Genomic DNA, 10,951 nt, shown 5'->3' on the forward strand with positions numbered 1-10,951 from the left:
GTCATTTAAATGTGACCTTGACTGGTAGTTTAACCTCACTACCTACGCTGTGCTGTTATTCACATGGAAATAGTGTGCTAACTATCTCACAGTTTTATTGTGGATATTAAATGTAATACTGCATTTGAAGCAAAAAGCACATTGTCTGCTCTAAATAAATGTTAGTTATTCTGTCATGATCATTATCATAATGTATTCAAACTTATTTAACCAGTATTATTGTCATACGGTATCTGATTCAGCAAATCATACGCCTACCTATGTACAGTTTGCTCTGTCTATATGTAGCTATTGTTTCTGTTTTATTGAACATCCAGCAAATGTTCTGAAAACTGGTGAGATTTCAATGATCCAAAGAACAAAAAGGGTTACGAGGGTGTAGGTTCATTAAAGGTACAGCTTTTCTATATTCTTTGTTATAAACTAGTTCTACATCTAGGCTATGGCATGGCCATGCTGTTTTCCTTTGTTGGAAATACTCTTTTTCCCCTTCTACTGATGAAGAGTCCGCAGATTTTCATTCTGGAACTCTACCTTCTCCAGACAACTTTCCTACAGAGAGTCAATATATCCCCTCTTCTCTGAATTTCTATTAATTTTATCATTAAATCATTGTTGTACATCCATTTTTCCATCACTAAAAGTGCTAGCTTTTTCTTTTTTAAAGCTACTGAACAGAAAACAATTATAAAATACATCTTGTTTCTTCCTTGACTCTCAGCCAACTTTGGTTTTATTTGGACCAAAATAAATACACAAAAATGTATTAATGGCAGATTGAAATTTGATAGAGTGGAAGGTGATGGCATAAATTGATGTAATTTGAACTTAGCTCATTTGAATCAATAAGCAATGGTAGGAATTAAACATTTTTACTTTGAGTTGAGTTGCAACATTGTACTAACTTACAAAAATTATTAAACTCTATTTATGTAAGAGATTGTCAGACATGCTTTTTTGAACTTTGAAAAACTGGAGAGAAATATTCCAAATGGAGCCCTGTTTCTCCATTGAAGAGAATACACTAAAAATGAAATACAAGTTATCAAAATATCCATTCACTTTCTATGTACATTTTTAAGTTTTTCTGCTATTGAAATTATTTTTCTTGCTTGAGATCTAAGGCATCTGCAATGCCACTGGATTGTAATCTATTGATTACAGTGTAAAGATCTTATTGGTGTATCTCTATAATTATTCAAGAGGTAAGTAAGGAAATAGGTAATAAGATATGATGAATCGACAGATATTCCTCTTAATATTAATTGAGGAAGCTCTGGACAGACTGTTTGACCTGAACCAAGCAGTTTACCTTCAATGCTCACAACCAATGTACATACATGACCATTTGGCTGCCAATACTCGTAACCATCTGTCATAATGGCAACAGGCCTACTCTCAAAATACTGTGGTAATTTAGACTGCAGATGCCAACTAAGTAGATTGGCAGCCTGAAATTCCGAGAGCACTTTCTCTTTTTCCACAGAGGGTGATGCCACATTAACACCAACATGGCTTCTTACCACCATACCACCTGTTCATTCATTTTAGGCCAAAAATATTCATGGAGGGGGCAATTGTGAGTACGTGAGAAAATACTGAGTAAGGATCTGTTGTGAAAGAATAATATTCTGTTCTATTCAGATCTATATTTTAAAATGACCTTATAGATTTAAGACTATAAAATCACTGTGCGTATGAAAAGTCACAACATTAGTCTAAAGATTTGAAGGCAATATTGTTAATATACAGTGGGTTTGGGTTAGTGTGGATTTTTAAGCATGTATAAAGTCAATAATTTGTTTTCAGGACTTAGGCTGGAGGAAGTTCCTATGCTAAATATATATTTGCTTCAGAATTCCAGAGCAAGGGGCAGGGTGCTATTTGTATTGTCATTAAAACTGGATTATCATTCAAAGATTCAGCTGGCTTTGTAATGCATGACATGTGCTTAAAATTACCCTTATATTTTCTTCCATTTCCTTCTTTCCGTCCATATGCAGTATCCTAGGGAAAAATTATTAATGTCTGGAATTCTTTTCCTCCCAGTACGGTGATAAATCTGAAATGTTAACATCCCCAGTTTCAGAATAAGAGTAGGGCCAAAAATTGTTCTCCTTAAGTATTCCATACTTTCTCAATTCTTTTGAAATTGCAATCTTCCAAAGAGGTCAACTTTTGGCTGGAGTCTCAAGGCTCTTATGCTGTGGTAGCCTCTGTATTGGAAAGAGTCTTCTATGGTGGGTCTAGTCTATGAGAGGGTATAGACTGGCATGCTTGGAATAATGACGGATCCCAACAACAATGGTAGAAATCGGGGTAGTGCAGCTTCCCCAGTAGCTTGAGTCCAGTTGGTCAAATCGGAGAACGGAGTCTGCTGTGGCATCTACATGAGTGACCCAGACATATGATAAGAAGCTGAAATTCTTTTTCAACTGTTCACTGCCCCAAAGAAGTATCTTTAAATCTCTCAGTCTAATCTTCCAAGAGGCAGACCAAACAGCCCATCAGTAAAAATAGAACAAAATTTACCAAAATAATTATTGACCATGGTAAGAGAAGGGCCTTGACATCTTTCCACTAAGTAAAATAATCATGCCCCATTTAGGCTCTAGTTTGAAGCTGCAGAGTGGAGAAAAAGTTTCTACCAAAGATAGGAGAAAACTGTTAATTTTTCACAATTTAAAGCTGGAATGCTATTGAACCCAAGCTTTCCATATTCTTGAATATACCAATTCTCTTTCACAACTGAGGCATGTTGGACATTCCCATGCATGCTGTTACTCACCACATCTGAGCTGACACACCCCAAATAGAAATAACAGAACAAACTGTCATAGGGTCTCCACTGTTCTGAGAAAATGTGTTGCTAGCTGATCCAACCTAAAATAAACAGTAAAGGAAGTTTTTTAGTCTCATACAATCCAAACCACAATCCAAAACAATGAGTACCAGTAATAGTAATTATGTAACTACAAAAGACAGTTAAAATGCTATTATGTTCCTTTTTTATTTTAGCTGATTTAAACTGATTTTTAACTGATTTTTTATACAAATATTTGTGCTCAATAAACATATGAAAAGATGTTCAACATCATTAGACATCAGGGAATACAAATTAAAACCACAGTGAGATACCACATTATATCCACTAGGATAGCTATAAAAATTAAAAAAAAAATCAAACAGATAATAAGTATTGGCAAGGATGTGGAGAAATTGGAAGCTTCAAACACTTCTGGTATGAATGTTAGATTGTTCAGTGACTTTGGAACACCATCTGGCATTCTTCAAAATATTCAACATAAAATTACCACAGGATTGATCTGATTCACTACTAGGTATACACCCAAGAAAGCTGAAAATACATGCCCATGGAAATGTTTATGTGAATGTTCACTGAAACATTATTCATAATATATAAATATTCATCGGTCGATGAATAGATGCATACGATATGGTATACTCATACAATGTTATTTGGCAATAAAATAAATAATGCTCTGATTCATACTACAATTTAGATGAACCTTGAAAACATCATATTACATGAAAGAAACCAGCCATGAGGCCTGCACATTTCATTATTCCATTTATATGAAATGTCCAGAAAGGAACCTATAATATAACCTAGAATCTATTAGTAGTAAGTTTTCTACAAGAAGGGAAGCCAGTCTTAAGATAAAGCCAATTGTTAGAACAATGATCAGAAACTGGTCTTCTGCAGCATTGCTTAACCACTTTAGGTTAAAGACTTACTTGAAGCAAACCTCTATATGTACCAGTATGTGAAACAACGTATTTTTACATATTCGTAGTTCCTTTATTTCTACTTTCTAGAGACAAAAGAGCATCGGAGTGTCCTTTTTACACTGACTATTTCTTAACTTTAATCCAAAATGATCAAAATGCCATTTTGGCCCATTTTGGGGCAACTTGCCCTGGACTCCTATAATAAGTAAAGCACTATAGGACATATTCACTTCAAAACACCTGTGACCTCAGGGGTTTGTTAGTGTCACTGAATAAAGTTCTTTCACTTGTGAATATTTCGTAATATTCTTACTTATATTTACTTACCTACGGAGACCAAATCAATAAAAAGAAATATAATAATGATAATTTTGACAGGAATACAGTCATGGGAGAAAGGCTATTAAATGATTCAGAATCCAAAATAAAGTGAGTGCACTGATAAATTAAGAGGTACTGATAAAGTGATCTCCTTCAACTATCATGCTGTTTTCATGTTGAACTAAATTCATCAAGAATGGAGAATGTTAAAAAAAAGTGAAGACATTTGGTCACATATATTTTGGTATATGTAAAATATTAAGTAATTGTATTAATATTAATTTAATATATATAAATACCTATTTATATATAAAATTAAAGATATACAAATTATATATTCATTATAAGTTAAATTATTTATATGTATTTATAATATATATTATATATTTATTATAAATTTATATATATGTATATAAATAAATTAAGGCAATGAATTCAGAATGGTGGAGAGCATGGAACAGAGGAAATTACTTTCTAAAACATTTTGGAGATTTGTTATATGGATGAAAGTATTGCTCCCCAGTACCAGCTCGGAAAAATCTGGAACTGATTAACAAATAGAAAAAAGGGGCACCTAGGTGGCTCAGTCATCTGCCTGGGCTCAGGTCATGATCCTGGGGTCCTGGGATTCAGCCTTGCATCAGGCTCCCTGCTCAGCAGAAAGTCTGCTTCTCCTGTTCCCTCTGCTCCTCCCCTCCACTTGTGCTCTTCCTCTCACTCTCTCTTTCTCAAATAAATAAATAAAATCTTAAAAAAAAATCAAATAGAAGAGAAAGAATGGGGCAGTGATGTTACTGTCAGAATAACTCATAAAAATGTGGTCCCTGCATCCAGGCATCTGAATCCTTTTAGGGACTTCTTTCCTGCCTATAGAAAAAGAAACTCCCCACCTGAGTCCCAGTCATCTTTTGACAAGCTCTTCTCATGATTCTGATGCACACTAAGTCTGAGAATTTCCAAATTCTCAAGGTTTTTTGTTTTGTTTTTGATTATTATTATTGTTTTAGAGAAGAATATTTGAAGTTTATTTTTAAATTGTCTTGGGCATTGGTGGAGTCAAAGGGGAGTTTTTAACTATTTAAAATTTTTATAAATTAAACAGCAAGTGATCATAATTCAGGAATAAACAGTTAAATTGGGGGTAGACCTTTTGTTATGTTTGATTTCTGTAGAGCTCTTTGTACTTTTGAATATTTTTTCACATCAGATGGGTAATGTGCCCGCATCGTTGTGGCAAGATCTGACGGACACACACGCCATGCAACAGCATGAACACCCAATCGTCATGCTTATGAACTACAAAAGGGTGTGTACTTTTGATTTTTAAAATACCTTCATGTTTTGAAACTATTTGTATTTATAGGCACATAACTGTGTCAAGAGCTGTGCTCACCTGTCTGCACGGTGGCTTCTCTAAAGCATGTGACAAGATTATATTAAGTGAAGTATTCATACCATCATCTTCTAGCTGTTGCTCAGAGCAGTACTGATCTCATACATAGATAAGCAGGGCTGCTACTTTGGCTCATGCTACACCGGGATTCATGAAGTCCCATCCTCATGGGTGCCCTGTTCAAAAAAGAAAAGCTCCTCTTTGGCACAGGTTTGTACCAGTGGTATTATCTGAGTAGGGAGTCCTGAGCACAGCCTGGTTCCCATGTCAGACCCAGTCTCTACTCCTTTCCTTAGGCACTCTCTTGAACACCCTTTCCTAACTCATCAGATGTTGCAAGAGGCTTTGATAGTCACATGTATAGTGATGTCCCAGAGCCTAATGAGTCTCATCCCTGATTCCAGGAGAGCAGTCTGGCAAGTTAATCACTCCCACTGACCACTATGCCATTTCTTTCATTGAATAGTGCACAACTAGTGTCAGAAAGTGGCAGGCATGATTATTTAGGGACACTCAGATGATTTATATGGATAGGATTTCAGCAAAAAATATTTACCTGTGCTCCACACATGCCGAGGATGCCCTGAGCACAGGTAGTGCACATAACTGCTTAAGGTCACACGGCTGGGAAGAAGGACAGCCAGGACTCCAAGCATAGTCCAATTCCTTTCTCTTAAATACTATTTTGTATCCATTTATAAATGTTAGTTTTTTTGAACATGTAAATTTTGGAAGACATTAAACCTTAACATAGTTATATAACTGAATGATACACAACATAGAACTTAATGAAATCCTTTAGTTGATAAATACATACTTTTACCCAAATTGAAAATCAGTGATACATTACTTGAATGTATTTATGTTAGATTTGCAGATTAAAAGACATATATAATAATAACAATAATATAGAAACAAGAATAGCAAGTATAAAGGTGTACTTATTAGTCACTAAGCAAAGTTAAGGTGACTTTATATAATCTATCTCATTGGTTCATTCTAATTATATTCTCATTATTCAGACAAGAAAACTGAGACCTGGAGGAGTTAAGCAACTTACCCACATTCACCCAGCTACTGAGGACAGAGTCGACATCAGATTCTTGTTTGTCTCTGGAGTCCCATTCCTGTGTTGAGACCTTACTGGTTTGATTGGCTGGGAGATAGACCAACCATTGCTCAACCTGTGAATCTAAAATTTCATGTAATTTTACTAACTCCTGATTATATGTTTTAGTTATTCTTAGTGTTAATTTTTTAAAATTTATTTTATTTAAAGATTTTATTTATTTGACAGAAAAAGAGCAAGAGAGCACAAGCAGAGGAAGTGGCAGAGGAAGAGGGAGAAGCAAGCTCCCCTCTGCGCAGGGAGCCCCATGCCAGCTCCATCCCAGGACCCAGGAATCAGGGCCAGAGCCCAAGGCAAATGCTTAGCCTACTGAGCCACCCAGGCTCCCAGTTATTCTCATTATCCAAAGGTAATTCAGCATTAACCGTGCTTAAAGTTTTTTAAAAAAATTCAGGAAGGATCTAATTGACTTTGCATTACTTAGATACATAAGAATATTTAACATTAAAGTAAAACATACACATCATTAGAATGAATACATGTCTTAATAATGCAACTCGTTATTACCTAAAAGTGTACTTCAAAGTAGCTGTGTATTTCTGTGCATAATTAGCCTTAATCCCACCTCCAAAAAAAAACTCCTTGACAAATTTCACTGTAAGTATTGTCTAGACAATAGCATCTTATTGGGAACTACTGGCAAACACCTATCCAAACGACCTTCAGCATAAAAGAGAAGGTTTGAAAATATGATGTCAATTTATTACAGTCTTCAACATTTACTCAAAGTGATATACTGAGGAAGGAAGTAAAAAGAAATAAGATAATCTATCACTTCATTACAAAAAAGACCTATGATCTTAATGTCCCTTCATACTGTTATATTCTGCCAGGATTCAATGAGAGGATGTTACTGAAAATAAAATTGAAGAGATATTAAGCCACAGATATGCCCATACTGACGGCAGTTCTTGAATTCTGAAAGAACATAGTGTAAGACTAGTTTTGTTTTTCACCGGGTAACTTTTATTTAAACTTCTGTGTTTCCTAATATCTGGTCATACAGTCATTGAACTGTATTCATTTTGTGAGCTGAAAAACAATAATGATATTGTTCATTAAATTCATAAGTAGAGCTGCTTCCATTCCTAATTTTATTTTTATTTTCTTTTTTTAATTTAAATTCGATTAGCCAACAAATAGTACATCATTAGTTTCAGATGTACTGTTCAATAATTTATCAGTTGCATATAACACCCAGTGCTCATCATATCACGTGCCCTCCTTAATGCCCAGCACCCAACTACCCCATCCCCTCACCCACCTCCAGCAACCATTCCTAATTTTAAAGGCACTGAAACAATAATTACATTTCGACCTTCCCTTTGTGTTAGGAGAGCAAACGGTGGGAAAAAGAGTAGGTCTAAAATGGTGAGAAGCAAAATTCTCACCATTACTACTCTGGAATGTATTCCTATAACACTTATTAAAGAAAAATTCAGGGGTGCCTGAGTGGCTCAGTCCGTAAAGCATCCAACTCTTGAATTAGGCTCAGGTCATGATCTCAGGGTCATAGAATAGATCCCCATGTCGCTTCCGTGCAGTGGGGAGTTTGCTTCAGGATTCTTTCTCTCCCTCTGCCCCTCTGCACGCTCCTCATCTCTCTTAATAAATAAATGAATCTTAAGAAAATTAAAAAATAAAATGAAATTCAAATATGTACATGACTGTTTTAAATCTTTGGATTATGAGATTCGTTCTGTTTTTATTAAACTAAAGTCACTGTGGTCACTGAAGACCACAGGCAGTAAGAGCCAAACCACACCAACTGTCCTAACAGTTTCTACCATATTTTCTGAAGTCTCAGTTGAACTATTACTAGTATTATTAATTAGTGGCTTTCCTCCAACATAAAAGGAATCCAGCAATCCTTTTTATCGGAAGCCACCCATCTGAGATCTTATGCTGACTCAACTATTTGCATGTTATAGGGGTCTGTTATTTGCAAGAGCCTTTGTTGAGAGCCACTATTGGCAAATAGTTTTTCAGCGTTTGTATCATAAAACGGTGGACAATTATGGTTGGGTTTACATCATTTGCAAACCAAACAGTGAAATTTAATATAGATTATGGTTCATGATAGGAGACTAGTAAAACTTTCAAAGACTGAAAATGAAAGAATAATAAATTATTTTCATAAAATTCTAAGCTTAAAAACATTAATGAATTATTTTCAGTTATGGTTAGATACAGGGCCCTGGAAATATAATCAGGGAATTTCCTCCACATTTTTTTTATACATCTACTTTTCTGTCTCTCTTTGGTCCTTGGTCTCATATTCATCTACTGCAAAATTGGGGATCATATGATGAGAGAAAGCTAGTGTATGCCACTCGTATGAATAGGTAATGTAGTGAGGATTCTGATTGGTTCCGTTTCATCTCTTGCTCAAGCATTGGTCCTGCTGAGAGAAATGAACCTCATTTCAAACACAGGCAATAGAGGAGTGAAGTTTGAAGGGAGTCGTAACCACAAAATAGAAATTTAATACAAATAATGAGTATGAAATTTTGAGTTGTGACATTTATTTTATATGTGTTTATCCATATGTGTTATTTGGATATTTCGTAAAGCAAAAAGTTAATGGCATGATTGCTATTTTGGGAGGGATAATGAGATGTGATTCCACCAAAGAGTTCTAAACCAGTCCCCTTCTCTCTACCCCACAAACATTTTGCCATGACTCCAAGCTAAAGAGAATGAGAATTAAAATCTTCATGTTTCCATGAAGAAAAGTAACTAAATATAAGAGCATCTTTTAATCACAGAGAAGATACACCAGTAATTAAAGTTTGCTTTAATTTTTTCTACTTGATGCTCCTTGATAAAGGTGATGAGCTTTAAATCTACACAATTAGAGAAAGTCTATTGTGAAAGAAGGACTAGATAGTAATTTACAGCTACTTTATCTTGAAGGAACTTAATGGTTTATTTTACTAAAATTAAAATAATAATGGCTAGTAATTACTATTGCTCAAATTAAAATGATAGAAATGCTGTGGAATTTCATAATCTATATTCTCTGAAAGGGTACGTTAAAGACTGAAACAAATCTGAAGGCCAGTATGAAGCTGATGTAATTTATTCACTATCCTTCGTTGAGGAAGGGATTTATTTCTCTCTGTGTTAGCATTTTCTTAATATGCCTTGGCTTACTTTTCAATTCATTTCAGCATTTCAATTTCCTGAGTGCTTTCCACTTGTCACTACTTACTAAAAAAGATAGTGATAGTAAAAATGGCTTAAACATAACTGTAATTTTCATGACAACACTAGAGTATTCCAAAGAATGAAAGGGAGATAACCCAGTTAAATTGCTATTTTCCATCCACAATGGAATTTTAGATATAAATGAGTTCATATAAATGGAAGAACTGCTATGGAGGTAAGGTCATTTAAACAGCTGATTTCAATTAAAATAATTTGATGACAGACCATCATGTCATGCAGTAAGGCATAGAATCAATTCTACAATCAGTAGCTTTTGTCAAAACATTTGTTCTCAGATTTCTAAAAAAATGTGAAAGGAAAACACTTATTTTCATACATTGTGTTTAATGCCCAGGTAGCGAATTGTTAGTGTATCTATCTTTAAAAAAATAAGTCATGTGTCTGAAGGGGGGGGGCGTGTTTAATGGCTGTCCACAATAAATAAATTATACATTTCTTTTTTTCTGTAAAAGATCTTTTTGGTTGGACTAACAGGGTCATGCTTGTGCCAGTAAAAAGAAGACAGGAAATGAAACCAAGCACGTCAAGTAGAAGATTTTGTTTGTGCTATACTCCCAGGGGGTTTCATAGCATTTAGCTGAAGTACAGATTTGGGATTTACTGACATCAACCTTCACAAAGGGTTTAAAAAAGAAAATTGCTCATGTCATTTAGTTTGTGTGTGTACTCAACGACATAACATATATGTCTCCTAATAGAGTGCCACGAACATGAACATGAACAATCATTCCTAACACGATTTACAAATATTTGTGTGTAACTAACGCTTCGTATGGTCTGAGAGGAGTGAAATAGAGTGGAGCAAAAAAGTTTGCACAGTAGGTGATGCAAATTTAACAATCATTTTTACATATTGGGAGTGTAGGAAAGATATCTAGCATACTGACAGCATAATTTTAAAGTAAAGAAAAGCAAATAATTATTTTTATTTTAAAAGGCCCAAATAACTATTCTGTTTTAAAAGATGTTACAAAGTTCCTTCCTAAGATGTGGAAGCTATTTGGAAAATTTGCTTTCATTAACAATCATAACTCTTTCAAATGTAAATTCAAATTGCCTTTTCTCTTAATACAGATATTTTATTAATTAGTGTTAACAGAGTGGTTGCTTTATTTTTAACGTTT

At 34.6% G+C, this 10,951-nt stretch overlaps 1 non-coding gene across 1 annotated transcript; it reads right to left on the reverse strand.

Annotated features, from left to right (window-relative positions):
- Positions 1–5,275: 5,275 nt before the first annotated feature.
- On the reverse strand, positions 5,276–5,382 carry LOC121100554. The gene has a single exon (XR_005832311.1). It is a non-coding gene; the product is annotated as a small nucleolar RNA U13 (small nucleolar RNA).
- Between the last annotated feature and the right edge of the window lie 5,569 nt (positions 5,383–10,951).

Source organism: Ursus maritimus, unplaced genomic scaffold (assembly GCF_017311325.1).
Source record: "Ursus maritimus isolate PB19 unplaced genomic scaffold, ASM1731132v1 scaffold_4, whole genome shotgun sequence".
NCBI classification, from domain to species: domain Eukaryota; kingdom Metazoa; phylum Chordata; class Mammalia; order Carnivora; family Ursidae; genus Ursus; species Ursus maritimus.